We start from the raw sequence: 18,987 nt of genomic DNA, 5'->3' as shown, positions 1-18,987 counted from the left end.
AATCTCTTTATAATATGATTATGATTGTAACATAATATAATCCCTCTAAACTTAAATAATATCAAGTAGTAATTGGCCAATGACACAACGGGCTTGTGTCGGTCATAGCCTTCCAACATGGTAGAAAGTGGTTCTTATTTTTAAATCATTGTCGTTCCGTGCTACAGCTGAGGGCTTTGATTTCGAAATAAGAAATACTTGTCTATTACATAGAGATGTGTCCATTGAATTAGAATCTAAAGGTCGTTACGTGCTACAGCCGTGGGCCGTTGGAGACTGATTCAATTGTACGAAATGTTGGGTTAGACTTGACTTAGAATATTGAGTTTGTCGTGCTACAGCCGTGACTCAATTATTCAAGAGGCTAAAGTTTTATTAGGGAATAACATAAGATGTAATTGACAAGAGTTGTCTGCCTATTGAACATCACATGACGTTTCGTGCTACAGCCGAGGTTGTGTGATGGAATGTAGGATCCCTATTCCCACTAGCATTATGAATGCTTAATTTTCACTTAGGGGTTGTATAAATTAGATAAACTAGTGGGAGCCACTTATGAATAAAGACCCGATTCATATAGTGTCTTGAAATGAAATTGAATATTTGCTAAGTGTTGTTATGTGTTCATCATTTACAGATTTACTATATTCGTTATATCTTCTGCACTATCACTCCGGAGTATACTAGATGCTCACAAGTTGACTGGTCCTAATTTTGCTGACTGGCTTCGAAACTTGAGAATTGTTCTCTGGGTTTAGAAGTTGGAATATGTGCTTGACTCACCTAAGCCTACTGAATCTGCTAGCGATGCACATAATGATGAACATGTTATGTATCGTAAGTGGATAGATGATGCAAATGTTGCTCAATGCATCATGCTAGCTTCCATGAACATTGAGCTACAGAAGTAACATGAGCATATGGATGCTCACACTATCCTTATGCATCTACAAGAGTTGTATGATGTGGCAGGGAGGACAACTCGATATGAGATATCGAAGGAACTGTTCGGTTGTAGGATGTCTGAGGGATCATCTATGAATGACCATGTACTTAAGATGATCAATTTGATTGAACGTCTTGGACAAATTGGTTTTGACATGGATGGGGAGCTGAGCCAAGACTTGGTCTTGCAATCACTTCCGAGTTCGTTCTCGCAGTTTGTTGTGAACTTTCACATGAATAAGCTGGATGTCAACCTTCTTGAACTCCACAACATGTTGAAGACTGCAGAATCGAATTTTCCCCCTAAGAAGAGTTCTGTTCTTCTAATTGGTGAAGGTTCCAATCCTAAGAAAAGGAAGAAGAACCTTTCCAAGAAGAAGAAAGTAGGTGAGAAAAAGCCGATTCCACCAAAAGCTGAAAACCCCAAGAGCAAAGCTGTTTGCTTTCACTGTAACAAGGTGGAGCACTGGAAGAGGAACTGCAAGGTTTACCTTGTAGAATTGAAGAAGAAGAAGGGTAGTGAGACTACCGCTTCTGATTCAGTTATGTTCATGATCGAAGTTAATAAGTCACTAAGTCAAATTTCTACTTGGGTATTATATACCGCTTGTGTTTCTCATATTTGCAATTTTTTGCAGGGACTAAGGAGAAGTAGGACTCTTGAAGAAGAGGAGGTGATTCTACGGATGGGAAATGGAGCAAGAGTTGATGTTGGAGCTGTAGGATCATTTCATTTACATATGCCTACGGGCAAGACTATTGCTCTAAATAATTGTTATTTTGTTCCCTCGATTGTGAGGAATAATAAATGTTCAATTCTTAGAGATAACGTTCTTTATGGAAGTGGTATTTTAAACAATGGTCTGTATGTATATGACGTAGAACATAATTTACTATAAATTGAACATACTAATAAAAGAAAAAGGGATGATCAAAATCTCACTTTCTTGTGGCACTGCGGACTTGGTCATATTAGTGAAAATAGACTGCGAACATTGCATAAGGAAGGGTTACTTGACCCCTTTGATTTTGAATCATATCCTACATGCGAGTCTTGTCTATTGGGTAAAATGACCAAATCTCCATTTAGTGGACATGGAGAGAGGGCTGTAGATTTGCTAGGATTGGTATAGACAGATGTATGTGGACCAATGTCTACGCAAGCCATGGGTGGATTTTCATACTTCATTGCTTTCATAGATGATTGATCTAGATTCAGATATGTGTATTTGATGAAACACAAGTCTGAAGCATTTGAAAAGTTCAAAGAATATAAGTATGAAGTGGAGAAACAAACCAACCATAGTATTATAACTCTTCGATCAGATCGAGGTGGTGAATACTTGAATGGAGAGTTTCTAGCTTATCTCAAAGAAAATGGTATAGTCTCCCAGTGGACTCCTCCATATACTCCATCGTTGAATGGGGTATCTGAAAGGAGAAATCGAACTTTGTTAGACATGGTTCGGTCCATGATGAGCTATGCGAATCTTCCAGTATTCCTGTGGGGTTATGCATTGGAAACCTCAGCATATTACTGAATAAGGTGCCTTCCAAATCTGTTCCTCTAACTCCATATGAGATATGGAAAGAAAGGAAATCAAGTCTTAAACACGTTAAGATTTGGGGATGTCCAGCTTATGTCAAGAAAGTTGACCCAGATAAGCTGGAATCTCGATCTGTAAAATGTAATTTTGTGGGATATCCTAAAGAGACTTTAGGGTATTACTTTTACACCGATCATCGGGTGTTTGTCTCCAGACATGCTACCTTCTTGGAAAAGCAGTTTATCCTTGAAGGAAACAGTGGGAGCAAAATTGAACTTGATGAAGTTCAAGAAGCACAAACTACTACGGATCAAGTGGAAACACCTGTTCAGACTGAACAACCTTCTGTGGAACAGCCCATTCATAGGTCAGGGAGAGTGTCTCGCCAACCTGAGAGGTATTATGGCCTTGTCATTGAGAATGAAAATGAGTTGTCAATCATTGATGATGACGACCCTGTGACCTATAATGAGGCTATGAGTAGTGTTGACTAAGAGAAATGGCATAGTTCCATGAAATCTGAAATGGAATCTATGTATACCAACCAAGTATGGACTCTGGTTGAGGCGCCTGAAGGTGTTAAGACTATTGGGTGCAAGTGGGTATACAAAAGAAAGATTGGAGCAGATGGGCAGTTGGAGACCTATAAGGCCAGGCTCATGGCAAAAGGATTTAGACAAAGGCAAGGGATTGACTTTGATGAAACTTTTTTGCCTGTAGCCCTGTTAAAATCAATTCAGATTTTGTTTGCGATTGCTGCTTACTACGACTATGAGATCTGGAAAATGGACGTGAAAACGGCCTTCCTCAATGGGAAACTTGAAGAGGAAGTGTATATGACACAACCAGAGGGTTTTCTTTCCAAGGGAAATGAACACCTGGTGTGTATGCTGCTGCGAACCATATATGGTTTAAAGAAAGCTTCTCGTAGATGGAATATCCGTTTTGATAAGACAATCAAAGAGTTTGGTTTTATCAAAAACATAGATGAACCATGTGTCTATAAAAAGGTTAGTGGGAGCGCGATAACATTTCTTGTACTGTATTGAAAGAGGAGACGTCAAGAGAGTTGACACATATAACAACGTAGGAGACCCACTCACAAAGCCACTTTCTCAAAGTCACTTTGATCGTCATAAAGACAAGATGGGTATTAGATACCAGAATGATTGGCTTTAGTACAAGTGGGAGATTGAAAGAGATGTGTCCTAAGTCCAATCATGTATGATGATTTAGGAATAACTTTTATATAATCTGTTTTGATTTCATTGATATTAATAAAAGACTTGTTTTAGTTTTATTGCGGGCTTTATCTATTTAAGTGTTTAAATAAGATATACCATAGTTTAGAGTAAAACTTTTTATGGATTATGATGAGATCATAATAATGAGACCTAAAAGATGATAACTCTAAACTTAAATATTTCCTGGTCGTAGGATTACTAACTAGTAATTAGTAATCCGCAAAGATCGGTACATACTATGCTTGCTTCATTATGAAGGATGTCTGTTCTCATAGACATTTGTGTGGTGATAGTTGTACAAGTATCCTTAGACTTGAGGTCATCATAGTCATCTTGTGTACACTAACTATGCTTTGGTTTAGTTCTTAGTCTCCAGGGACAATTATAAGGGCTCTGGGTATAGGAATTTGTATATGAAGATAGTGTATGATCAATAAAGGATCTACCCCTTCCAGTGAAGGAAGAGAATGTTCAATGCTGATCCACTTATGCTAGTTCAGGAATCTCTGGCCAGAGTGAATGAAATTAGAAAGAAGTTTCTAATTTACATTAAATAGAACTAAGCATAGTGAATGGGAAAGCAAATGATTAAATAAGATAGGCTTGACACAAGTTCCATGCCTTGTATTTAATCGTGACATTACAGGGTAGAAGGAATTGATTGTACAGTAACTACTCACTGAATAGGTTCTTGGTATTCTAAGCAGTAAATTCGTATTATCCGGATAGTCGCGATATGCTGAGAAGTATCCCTCACGATGTAGAATAAATATGATTAATTTATTAATTAATCATATTTAATGAATTAGAGAATTTATATAAATAATAATAAAATAGTTTTATTATTATTTATTTCTACTACTGGCTTAATATTGAACCTACAGGGTCACACCATAAAAGAGAATGATTTAATGGTGGAGGAATTAATTAATAATGGCTGGTAATTATTTATTTGTGAAATAAATAATTAATTAGAAGATTTAATAATTGATTAAATGAGATTTAATTAATTCTTAATATTATTAATTAAGAATTTAATTTTGGAAATTAAATCAAGTGGGAGAATTATTTTTCTAAAGTGTTTAGAAAAGGGATTAATGATTAAAAGGTGTTTTAATTATTAGTTAATTGGTTAATAAGAATAATCAATTAAAGGGTTAATAATAATAATATTTTATGGAAAATTTTCAGCTGAAAAGTTTGCCTATAAATATACTATTATAAACCCTATTTGCCTCAACCCAAATAATTAACCCTAATTCTAAAGTAGAACAAGAGGGAGACAACTAATTCTCTCAAGCTCTTCCTCCTCCATCACATTGTACTATTGGTGGATACCGGTGGAGTGCTTCACACTTGAGGAGCAGCTGCTAGGGATTTCCGTTCATCGTTCTTGGATCGCTATTAAAGACCTCCATCTTTCCATTAACGTAAAGTTTCTTAAGGTAAACTTACTGAACTTCTAATTAAATATTATTTTTCGCATGGATCCTGCGGAGGGTTTCATTTTTTTTTTAAGATTTAAATTTACGTTTTCATTGCGTTTATGTGCTAAAAACCCTTCAAAGTTCGTATTGATATCTAATTTGACAGGACAACAAATTAAGTATTAATTTTAAGAGTTCGGTTTTGAATAAAGTTTATGATTCAACCCATAATCAATTTTTCATATTATTGTTGTTTACGATATTTCCATAAACACTGTTTTACGAGTTTTATTCTCATCAAGATTCAAAGTATTGCTGAAGCATTTCGCTCAAAAATATCAAAAAGAGTACAGTGAGAAACAATTGTCCGATTCTTTATTAAATTTTCTGTTTCAGCAATTATGATTTTAAAATATTCTGCACTAATGCAGATTTCAGTTTTATATCAAAATGACAATATATATACTATAATGAACTTGCTAAGCATTTCTTTCGCTTATACTTGCCTATTTTCAAATTTAACCTCCAGTGAGGATTAACTTGCGCTGTTTAGCCGCGTAATTCGAGGAAGCAACGAAGAAGCTTTTGGAAGGTGGTTGGTCCAAGGTTTGCGGACTAGTGTATGTTTTATTGTATAAAGTTATTTATATTATATTATATTATAGTTGTGTATTTTATAGTTGGGCCTAGTATACTTCTTTTCGAAGTTATACTAGCGGGTTAAGTTTTGAGATTGAGAATTATTGCAAAGAGTTTTAAAAGAAAGTGAAAAATTTATTTGTGGAATTTAGATATCTTGTTTCTAGAACTGTAACCTTAAAAGATCTTGGATTAGTTTGGGGTCATTTATGCTAAATATCTTCCGCCGACATTTGTTTATTGATTAAACAGGTTAATTTGGATTGAGGTTTCATAGTGACGACCAAATCCCTTGACCCCGGATTTGGGGGCGTTACAGGTTGGTATCAGAGCTGAGGTTATAGTAAACTAGAAACGAGAGTGTGTAGGAGTGTGTATAGCTATGTGAGGACGCTTGAGCTCATATCGAGTTCCTGTTGGACTATTGAATATAGTACCAACGAGTAAGCTAAGATAGGTGCATTCGTTTGAGATGGCTGTATTGAGCTGGATAGAACTCGTAGCAGCTGCAAACTTCTATTGTGGAATCTTCCGAGACTATGATTCGATGATGATGGAGATTATCGATATCCTTGGAACAAGAAGAAATATCTAGAATTGGATGACGATTCAACATAAGAGTTCAAATAGAATATAAGTATTAAGACCTTGGGAATACCTTCTATTTCTATAACTTCTTTTGACCTCTCTCAAAAAGAGTTATTAGGTATATATTCCCTAACACCCGTTTAGTCATTTTATGGCAGAATCTTGTTTTCTGGATTTATTTCCTCCAGAAATATCAGCTTTGAAATCTTTTCATTTTTATTCATTTGAGTTTGAATTCCTTTTATATTCTTTTATTCTGATTGAGATGAACAACCCTAACTATAAGGGACATAAGGTACACCTGTCTGTGTGATAGGAGTTGGATGGGACGCCATCACTTGTGTGTGTTGTGACTACAAGAAGGTTAACAACCTTTAGTAGTGTCTTAAATTAAACACGCAATACCAAGTTCATTTGATCATATTGATCTCTCAGTTATTCTTTCATTTCAACAATACTTTCTCAAAAATTCAGATTTTGGTAACCACAATGGTGGGACACCCGTTATGATATCAAATTCTTTTCTTTTTGAAATTCCATGATTTTATCATCTCAAATATTCGAAGGTATGCCAATTATATTGAGATAAGTTATCCGGGTCAATGGAAAGTAAGGCTATGTGATGGGATTACCAATAACAACAGTGGATTGCAATGTGTTTAGAATATCAGTGGCGTATAACGAAGCCAGTCTGTTTCTTTATTTCTCTCTCTATTTATCTCTATCTCTCTTTCTTTTTCTTTTTCTCTATCTTTATCTTTATTCTTCTTTCTCGCAATCAGTAAAAGTGATTCTATTGAGAAATTGGTCAAAGGATGTGGATGGAACAATGGTGTGGAGTGAAGCTCCCGTGATAATTATGTTATACAAGGAATCTGAGTTTTATTTGATATTTCGGAAAAAGTGATGTTGTAGGAAATAGAAAGTTGGCAAGAAGACCCCTAGTGTTCTCTTCTGCTGATTCCAAGGACGGAATCCTTATAAGGAGGGTAGATTGTAATATTCTGTATTTTTAGAATTATTATAATTATTATTCGAATATATATATATATGTGCTTTTCTGATTTAGAAGGAATAAAATGGTGGATATTTTATTCTTGTTTGACGAGTTTGTGTTATTAAATGGTAATTTGCTAATTGGTAAGTGTTATATCGATCCTTGTTAATTTCTGAAAATATTTACTTAAATGTATTATTTTCAAAAGTTACTTGAAAGCCGATCTTATTGATATCAGTAAATTGAAATTGTTTTGTAATATTCGGGAAATATCATGCAATCATTTTTATCAATAAATAATTACTATATGTTTATTATAGGAATTTTGGTGAATCATCTCATGACTGATATTTATATTTTTGGTGTTTATATGTAATAAAGTATAAGTATTTTAATTTTTATATGTCCAGAAGAAAGTATAGATAATTATGGTATTTTTCTGGTAATTTTTGTATTGTTATATGATTTTATAAGGATTTATAGATGTGATAATTATTTTCTGAGTAATTATAAAACTATTTTATAAATCCGGGAATCGTCCAACCTCAACAGTTTTTGCGTTTTTACAACCCGAAACTCTTCCGAAAACTCCTTCCTAACCGAATCTGATAATTCCGGACATTTTCCGTATTTTGACTTTTTCGATCTGGATTACGGTTTGACTCGTGCGCGTCCCGACGTAAAATTTTCGATACGATAATCATTTCGGTAGATCAATAGCAATAGATATTCCCGAATCTGACCTTAAAATAATTTTATAACAATTATCGAGCCTTGAAAATAATTTAAAATAATATTTTAAAGCTTGAAAGTATTTTTCAGAATTTTTAAATCAAAAATAAATAATTAAATTAATTAAAATTAATTAATAATTAATTTCATTAATTAATTAATTAATTAATAATAAATTAATCAATCAATTAAAATAATAAAAATTAATTAAAATTAATTAATAAAATAATTTTGACAATTTGGCCATCCTCGTCATTTTCTCCGGCGACTACGCCGGCGGTGACTTCGCCGGTCGCCGTGCCCTTGCACAGAGCTTCGCACCAAGCTGCAGAATCATAGTACTCGATGCCAAGAACTCAATTCAGTCAACAAATTCAACAATACATTAATGATTTGGCCAGAAACTCCAGCCAAAATTTCACGTCACCGTCGTCATCGGTTTTCCGGCGAACTCGAATTACAGACCCTCTGTTCGTTCCGCTTATCAATCATTTGCTTGTAAAACGATCTATTCAGTGGTTTCACTGGATTTAACCCAGTATCAACAGAATAATAACCCCTCAAAATCAATTAAGAACATTCATAACAAGAACCCTAATTTCAATTCTGAGAATCAAACACCCTTTTCTTTATGTTATTGAACTCTATTTTTGTCATATAATAGACCAAATTAACCAGAAAAATATTATCTACATGATGGAATCATCAGATCATATCAAAAAAATCAAGAACAAATTTTCATAATTTAATCTTTAATAAATTCGAAATAAAACAATTCAATAAGAAAAATACCTTGATTTCTGCACAAAAATGGATGGTTGATTTAAAAAGTTATTTTTGAGAGCTTCGATTTGATATATAGCACGCCCAAATCGGAGTTCGATAACGCCTTCGTTCTCAGATTTGATTATCAAGAACACGACATGAATTCGACGTTTTCTCTGTATTTTATTGGTTGTAATTGACAGATTGTGATTATACCCTTTGAGAGTGAAAGATATGGTTTTGTCTGTAGACTGGTATACAACAGTTGTCCATATATCCTCCACAACTTTACAGTAGATTTTGGGTGATTCCGGCATAGCATAACTGAGTTTGCAACGTTTCACAAAATTCCTCATTTTGTGAAAATCTTCAGATTGTGGAATTTCCTTGTTCACAAGAGCTACGAAGTTGTTCTTTTCATAGATGAATCCAGACTGAGACAGATTTTGACTACTAGTGCCATTGTTAAAAATACAGGATTTTGCAGAGAGAAAGAGAGCATTTGCTTTGGAGAATAAGAGAGTTAGAGCAATTAATTTGAGAATGATAAAAGAAAAGAATGAAAATGAATTTTGCTTTTATACCATCTGATAGGGGTAAATAAATTGTGATAGTATAATTAAATACTGCAAGGTATGGGCTGCTAGGCCCAATAAAAAGATATGTGATACTCAGACCGGAAAGGTTAAGCCTGATGGGCTAGATCAGGCCTAATGAAGGCCCAAAAGCCCTGATTATTAATTAATTTCGTAATTGATTAATAAGGGAAAAATCAGCTATTGAGAAGAGTCCTGATAAGGATATAAATCCTTATAGATTAGCCTCAAGGGGACCTAAAAGGATAAGGAATCAGTTTCCTACTATCTAGGACTCCAAAGTCCATTCTAATTATGAGACTTGCCCACCAGGTCTCCTATACCAAGTCCAATTCTAGGACTCCCAACATCTATACAAGGGGTCTCACCCCACAAATCAGAACTACGTTTTTTGGCTTGATTCTCTAATTCACAGAGATACGTAGGCATCTCGTAAAGGCAGAATTAAGCTACGAAACACGAGAACAGCCATTAAAGGCCCTGAGCTCCTGAATCTTAGCAATAAATACAGCAATTATATATATTAGTTTTTAATCCATAACATTTGGCGCCGTCTGTGGGAAGGCACAACAACAACCATGGCGAGAACACGGAGAACAATTAGAGCTCTGGAGGAAGGAACACCATCAGGGACAACTCAGGTGATTTCATCAACCGTGGAGATTCCTCCCCACTCCACTTATGCATCTGCTCAAGGGGAAGCCCAGACAGGGGCAACTCAACCTCAACCACAAGGGACAACTCCCCCGACTATTCAAGGTACGAATCCTCAAGTTCAACAAGTACATATACCTATGAATTCTCGACCCATCGGGTATGAATATTCAACTATTGTTGCTACTAACCCCCCTTATGGGATGCCCCTTCACCTTGAGGTTGGAGGAAGCGGATATGCTGGGCGAAGCGAAGCACGAGGGCAGTCGCCCCCCTATATACGAGGTTTGGGTCCTATCCCTGAGGATCAGGAATTTTCTGGTCCTTACACTGAGAGAGACTCCGAATCTTCGGATGATGAAGTGGCCCCGAGAAGGAGGTGTCCTGGAAAAGAGCCAATAGCCAACGGAAGGCAACGCCCCCAAAGCACCCCAGGGGCGAATCCCCAAGAAGTGCCGGAAAGGATCAGGGCTCATGAGGCTGAAATCCAAAGGCTGAGGCGTGATTTGGAGGCTCACCAGGCCACCAGACCCCAGATACCTCCTAGGGGGAGAAATCCTCCTCCTGTCATAGACCTGGATGGTCCGGTAAGAAAACGGGTTGCTGTCCCAAGAACTGATCCAAGCAATCTCCTTCCCCTTGGAGATCCTGATGATCCAACTACACCCTTCACAGAAGAGATAATGAATGCCCATATCTCAAGGAAGTTCAAGATGCCCACTATCAAAGCCTATGATGGCACGGGAGACCCCGCTAATCATGTTAGGACGTTCTCTAATGCACTGCTGCTGCAACCCGTGAATGATGCTATAAAGTGTCGGGCCTTCCCTCAAACCCTGTCGGGTATGGCTCAAAGATGGTACAGTCGCTTGCCCCCAAACTCTATTGGATCGTTCAGAGAGTTAAGTCAGGCTTTTATTAAGCAGTTCATCAGTGTAAAAGTCCATGAGAAAAGTTCAGCATCTCTTATGAGTATTGTGCAGGAAGCTAAGGAATCCTTGAGAGATTACCTAAATCATTTTACAAAGGAGGCTTTAAAAGTCCTAGACCTTGATGATAAGGTAGCTATGATAGCACTGCAACAAGGAACTAGGGATGAGTTTTTCAAGATGTCCTTGGCCAAACGTCCCCCTGAAAATATGTTGCAGCTCCAAGAGAGGGCAGGGAAGTATATCAAGGTTGAAGAAAGCATGAGGAAGACCGTAGTAAGTAATGAGCCCACTGGAGGCAAGAAGCAGAAAACTGATCTGGAGTATATCGCTAAGGATAAGTATCCTAGAACCGAACAAAACCCTGATTCAACCCCCAAGAAGGGAGGACCTGGGCAAAAGTTCACCGAATACGCTAAGCTGAATGCTCCCAGAAGCCAGATCTTGATGGAGATCGAGAAAGATCGAGATGTTCGTTGGCCTAAGCCCTTGAAGGCCGATCCAGCCAAGCTAGATAAGAGCAAATATTGTAGATTCCACAAAGATGTTGGCCATGACACCGATGAGTGCAGGCAATTGAAGGACGAAATTGATTTTTTGATTCGAAAAGGAAGATTGAACAAGTATACTGGAGAAGGAGGGGACAGAAATAATAATGGAAGGAAGAACTTTGAAGATCGTAGGAGGGACCAAGACGATCAGGGGCTGAATCCCCAACCTAGAGGGCCGGTTATAAATGCAATTTTTGGAGGACCGCGACGCCCTCGAGGACCTGTGATAAACACGATCTTTGGAGGTCCAACTGCTGCTGGATTGTCCAAAAATTCCAGAAAGGCATATACTAGGGAGGTTATGCATATTGTTGGAGAAGCCCTGAAAAGGGCCAGGACAGAAGTATCATTGGCTTTTGATGATTCTGACCTAGAGGGAGTCAAGTTTCCTCATGACGACCCGCTGGTCATAACACCGATAATAGGAAACAGCCCGGTCAAGAGGGTCCTTGTTGATAATGGTGCTTCTGTGGATATCCTGCTCCATGACGCCTTTCTAAGGATGGGGTATAACGATTCCCAGTTAACACCAACCAACATGCCGATATATGGATTTGCTGAAGTAGAGTGTCCTGTAGAAGGGATAATCAAGTTGCCAACCACCATAGGTACGGAACCAAGGCAAGCAACGCAGATACTGGATTTCGTGGTGGTAAAGGCTAGTTCAACTTATAATGCTATCATGGGGAGAACAGGGATACATGTCTTCAAGGCAGTCCCCTCTTCCTACCATTCAGTCATGAAGTTTCCCACCCGAAACGGGATTGGAGAAGAGAGAGGAGATCAAAAAATGGCTAGAAGCTGTTACGTGGCCTCTTTGAGGGCAGATGGAGTCGGGGGGCAGGTTCTTCCTATTGAAGATATGGATGTTCGAGAAAATGACGAGAATAGAGGAAGGCCAGCAGAAGAATTGGTTTCGGTTCCTTTAGACCCCGAGAATCCAGAGAGGATGACTTTCATTGGAGCCACATTAGAGGAGCCCCTTAGAGGGAAATTAGTGAAATTTTTGCAAGGAAATAGTGATGTGTTTGCATGGTCAGCAGCTGATATGCCAGGCATAGACCCGGAGTTAATTACTCACAAGCTAAACGTAGATCCAAGCCGGAAGACAGTGAAACAAAAGAAAAGAAATTTTGCCCCGGAAAGGCAAGAGGCTATAAAACAGGAAGTAGAAAAGCTCTTAGAGGCTGGTTTCATTGAGGAGATTCAATTTCCGGAGTGGTTAGCAAACCCTGTAATGGTGAAGAAGGCTAATGGAAAGTGGAGGATGTGTATAGACTTCACTGATCTGAATGATGCATGCCCCAAAGACTGTTTTCCACTGCCAAGAATTGATACTTTGATTGATGCCACTGCTGGACATGAGATGCTGAGTTTCATGGATGGATTTAGCGGATACAACCAGATCAAAATGCATAAGGATGACATTCCAAAGGTATCATTCATCACTGACTTTGGTGTTTATTGTTATCTTGTTATGGCGTTTGGTCTCAAGAATGCAGGAGCCACCTATCAAAGGCTGGTAAACAAAATTTTTAAGGATCTCATTGGTAAGACTATGGAAGTCTATGTTGATGACATGTTAGTCAAGAGTCTAGTAAAGACTATTCACATAACCCATTTGAGGGAAGTTTTTGAGGTCCTGAGGTACCATAAGATGATGTTGAATCCTACGAAATGTGCTTTCGGAGTAGGATCTGGAAAATTCTTGGGATTGATGGTCTCAAAGAGGGGAATTGAGGCTAACCCCGATAAAATAAAGGCAATCCTGGACATGGAACCCCCAAAAACTGTCAAGGATGTTCAGAAGCTCACAAGAAGGGTTGCTGCGCTAGGACGATTCATCTCCAAATCAGGAGACAAGTGCTTGTCATTCTTCAAGTCACTAAAGAACATCAAAGACTTTGTATGGGGTGAGGAAAATCAGAAGGCATTTGAAGATTTAAAGAAGTACATGGCCCAAGCCCCGTTGTTGGCCAAGCCAGTTCTGAATGAAGTTTTATTCTTGTACTTGGCTGTTTTAGAAAGTGCCTTGAGCACGGTGTTGGTTAAGGAGGAACTGAAAGACCAGAAACCCGTATACTATGTCAGCAAAATTTTGCATGGTGCTGAATTGAATTATTCAACTATTGAGAAGTTTGCTCTAGCCTTGGTAATGGCTTCGAGAAAACTGCGTCCATACTTTCAGGCTCATCAGATTGAGGTGCTGAAAAATCAGCCACTGAGAAATATCATTCACAGTCCCAAGGCAAGTGGGAGATTGATTAAGTGGGCAATAGAGCTGGGAGAGTTCGATCTCAAGTATAAGCCACGTACGGCAATAAAAGCCCAGGCACTAGCTGACTTCCTGGTGACCCAATTTAATGAATGTCATGTTGAACACATTCCAAGGGAAGAAAATGTTAAGGCAGATGCGCTATCAAAGTTTGCTTCATCTGAGATAGAAGAAAGTTCAGGAAGTGTGTACTTCCGTGTTTTAAAGACGCGAAGCATAGATGTTAAGCTTGTGGCTCCCATAGGCCTGGGGACGTCATGGATCGATCCCATTAAGGCTCACATTCAAACCGGATGGTTGCTAAGCGATGCAACTGAAGCACGGAAGTTAACTGTTCGAGCACTAAGATACTCTTTGATAGATGGGATTCTGTATAAAAGATCTTTTGTGGTTCCTTACTTAAGGTGTCTCAGGCCCGATGAGGCACGCTTGGCTCTCGAGGAAGTGCATGAAGATATTTGTGGACAACAGTTGGGGGGCAGGGCCTTGGCTCATAAAATAGCCCGTTTAGGCTTCTATTAGCCAGAAATGATGGCTGATGCCAAAGAATATGTGAAGAAGTGTGATTGCTGTCAGAAGCATGCACCAGTTGTTAGACAACCCCCCGAGATGCTGACCTCTATCAACTCGCCTATTCCCTTTGCTATGTGGGGGATGGATATTCTAGGGCCTTTTCCTATGGCCACAGCACAAAGGAAGTTTTTGATTGTAGCCATTGATTATTTCACCAAGTGGATCGAAGCCAAACCTTTGGCCAAAATCATAACTAAGCAGGTTGCACAATTCCTGTGGGAAAACATTATGTGCCGATATGGAATTCCCCGTATCCTCGTCACTGACAATGGAACACAATTCAACAACGAGGAATTCAAGAAGTATTACGAAGAAAATGAAATTGAGTTACGATTCACCTCTGTGGCTCACCCACAACCCAATGGGCAAGCGGAAGTAGCAAATCGAATAATCCTGGATGGACTAAAGAAGAGGATCGAGAAGTCAAGAAATAATTGGGTGGATGAGATACTTCCCATATTATGGGCCTATAGCACCACCTGTAGAGTCACGACAGGAGCAACTCCCTTCATGTTGGCATATGGGGCAGAAGTAGTAGTTCCAGTGGAAATATCACATTCCTCTCCAAGAATCCAGGCTTTTAATGCTGAAGAAAATGAGGAAGGGCAAAAATTAGCCTTGGACTTAATTGATGAGGTACGGGACGAAGCACATGCAAAGATAGTGGACTGTCAGAAGAAAGCCTCGTTCTATTACAACCTAAGGGTTAAGGAAAGGTTCTTCAAGCAAGGAGATTTGGTCCTTAGAAAGGTGGAAGCTTCTGGTGTAGGGCAGAAAGGGAAGCTTGCCCCAAATTGGGAAGGGCCATACAAAGTTAAGAGTGTTCAGGGTAGAGGAACCTACAAGCTGGAGACTATGGATGGTTTTGAAGTCCCGAGAACTTGGCATGCACAAAACCTGAAGGTTTACTATGTGTAGGGCAGTTGGATACGATTCTCACTTATCATGATGGAGAGTAGGTTGAAAAGCACCTCGAAGCTTTGCTTACTTAGGATTTATATGTCTTATTATAAAGTTTATTAAGACTTGTGTAAGGGATGAATCCCAAACAATTTTTGAAGCTCAGAGAATTTTTCGAAATATGTTTGAATCTCCATGGCATGGCAAGTAAATTAGATGCATGATATGAAAGCCCTATAAAAAGGCCCAATTAAAAAAAAAGGTTAAATCTTGTTGGGCCTGGAAGTATGTGAAGCCCAGATAAGGGCCCCAAATATTCAAAGCCCAGCACCCGGGGTCCAAAAACTAGAAGAAAATATATATGAGTATTATCTTCAAAAACCAGAAATAAGTCCCAAATCCAAAAAGGATTTGGATAAATGAAGGCCCAAAAACAAGGCCTAATCCTACTTGAATTAGGAAAAAACCCAGTATAGGGATCAATAAAAGAAGGCCCAGGGTCAAAAATAAAGTACCCATAAAAGAATTCAGGCCCAAATCTTAGGCTCAAATTTGAGATTGGAAAAAATCCAGCCCAGACTTAGGGCCCAAATCAAATATATGGAGTCACAGAAAGTAATATATCCCAAATTCCAGACCCAATTCGATCAGGTTTCATGTTGTATTCATCGTCGAATTAGTTGAGATCGAAAAGGCTTCGACCAAGGCTAGAAAAGGAGGTTAATTCGGTCAAAAATATTTATCAAGACCAAAATGTTCCTGAGGAAATAATCATGCCCAGTTGACAACCCAAGTGTTTGAAAAAGCCTTGTATAAATCCCAGAAATTAGGGAAAAAAATCCAGAAAAATAAGGAAATTCCTTAAATAATTTCTGAAAAATGTTAATATTTTCAGAAATAAGGAATAAATCCAGAAAATTAAAGGATAAATCCCAGAAATTAGGGAAAAAATCCAGAAAAATAAGGAAATTCCTTAAATAATTTCTGAAAAATGTTAATATTTTCAAAAATAAGGAATAAATCCAGAAAATTAAAGGATAAATCCCAGAAATTAGGGAAAAAATCCAGAAAAATAAGGAAATTCCTTAAATAATTTCTGAAAAATGTTAATATTTTCAGAAATAAGGAATAAATCCAGAAAATTAAAGGATAAATCCCAGAAATTAGGGAAAAAAATCCAGAAAAATAAGGAAATTCCTTAAATAATTTCTGAAAAATGTTAATATTTTCAGAAATAAGGAATAAATCCAGAAAATTAAAGGATAAATCCCAGAAATTAGGGAAAAATCCAGAAAAATAAGGAAATTCCTTAAATAATTTCTGAAAAATATTAATATTTTCAGAAATAAGGAATAAATCCATAAAATTAAAGGATAAATCCCAGAAATTAGGGAAAAAATTTAGAAATAAGGAAATTCCTTAAATATTTTCTGAAAAGTGTTAATATTTTCAGAAATAAGGAATAAATCCAGAAAATTTAAGGACAAATCCCAGAAATTAAGGGAAAAATCCAGAAATTAAGGATAAATTCCAGAAAATTAGGGAAAATCCCAGAAAATTAGGGAAAAATTCCTGGAAATTAAGATGATTTCTGAATAAAAGGAAGATTCATTGTAAATGTGTAGGTCGCTCCACACTTTACACAAAAACAAAACCCTGTAAGGGAACGAGTAGATTTAACTTCTGCGAAACTGAAAGGCATATGTCATAGCCTACTCGTTTATTCGAGTATTTAACTCAACTCAAATAAGAATGTAATAAGTAAATAGTGGATCAATCATCAGAGAGATCTCACAAAGTAACATCTGTCAAAGAATAAAGAAACATTGTTCATCTGCAGACTTGGTGATTAACTGGAAGAAGTTCAAGAATTTGATCATGCCTCAGTGATATAAATCAAGATCGTGGATTTAATCAAGTGACAGAGATCTCGTCAGGGTATCATTTATTACAAGGATTCAATCAGAACAACAAAGTCAAGACATGAAGAAACGTCACGAAAGTTAGTCACTCATGAACCAGACAGTACATCGAGTGTCAGCATTGAAGTGGCAGAATTGATTCATAAGTCTCAGTGACTTTCAGAAGATTGTCAGAAGAATGGATGCTGCTCAGGGTTAGTATTAATTCTCTATTAATTAATTAAGTCATATAATTTAATTATGAAAATAAATTATATCTGCAAAGATTAATTTATTTGATTAATTAAATTAATTGATTAATTAATTCTGAATTAATATTAAGGTTTTTCAGATTTTTAATTGATTAAAATCTATTTTAATTCTAAAAAGACAACTGATTGTACTAGTATGACAATCGGTATGACAATTGATTGTCATACCGAAAGTCATGCTAATTCAGTTGATTGTCTTGATAGAATTATTATTTAGATTAAAATCACTTATTAATTCAGTAAGACAATTTCATTTGAACTAATATGACAATCGGTATGACAATCAATAGTCATACCGAAAGTCTTGCTAGTTCATTTTAATTGTCTTGCTAGCTCTAAAAGATTGTCACACCGAAAGTATTATTGGACAAATGATTGTCATACCAGTTCATTTTTGATCTCGGCTGTGTTGATTAAATAGAAGAAGAAGTATCCAATTAACTTACACATACAGAGAGCAATCAAACAGAAGCCAAGAACAAAAAGAGAACAAGCAGCCAAATATTTCATCTTATCTGCTAATTCAAGATTACAATTTCTAGCTTGTAAAGTTAAATCCAATCAACTAGAAATCACTCTCTTGTTCTTGTGTATCAAGCTAGCGGATTAAAATCCCTAGAACTTAATCTCAAATCGCTTTTAGCATTTGATCTTTTAATTACAAAAATAGAAAAAGTTCATGTCGAATTTATTCTAGATTTGTAATAATTGATTTGAGATTAATCCCTTGTAACCGATACCGTAGTTGTAACACCTTTCAAGTTTAATAAAAGTTTTATTTAACTTGAATTTTGTTTCACAATTTTATTCCGCATTTTATTCGACTAAACGGTATTGTTTGCATTCAACCCCCCCTTCTACAAACAAATTGGGACCTAACAATTGGTATCAGAGCCTTCTGATTAACGTACAAATCTAGATCCTAGACTTTTGTGTTTCTTTCACTTCTTGAATTTTTTATTCACTCAAAAAATTCATAATGACTACACAAAAAGTTGGAACCGTTAAAATTCCACTTTTCGATAAAGAAAATTATGTTATGTGGAAGAAGAAGATGCTACTGTTTTTACAGGTTGCTAACCCCAAATATTTGCAAGTGTTGAAGAAGGGTCCCAAAATTCCTATGGTTATGGAACCAGAGGTAATAGAAAATGATGTGGTGATCACCAAAGAGAGAAATTATGTGAAGGATCCTGAGGACTTCTCTCCTGCTGAAATAGAAGAAGCTTCCCTGGATGCTAGCCTTCAATTAATCTTAGTAGATTCCCTTAATCCCCTGATGAATAGACATGTGATGAATTGTAAAGATTCCAAACATATCTGGGAAACTATTGAGATTATTAATGAAGGCACAGAGGAAGTTAGGGAGAACAAACTAGAAATCCTAACCTCTGAATATGAATATTTCAAATCAAATCCAGGAGAAGGAATCACTGAAGTGTTTGAGAGGTA

The sequence above is a fragment of the Apium graveolens genome, chromosome 7 (genome assembly GCF_009905375.1).
Source record: "Apium graveolens cultivar Ventura chromosome 7, ASM990537v1, whole genome shotgun sequence".
NCBI classification, from domain to species: Eukaryota; Viridiplantae; Streptophyta; class Magnoliopsida; order Apiales; family Apiaceae; genus Apium; species Apium graveolens.
Note: the sequence above shows the minus strand (reverse complement) of the source record.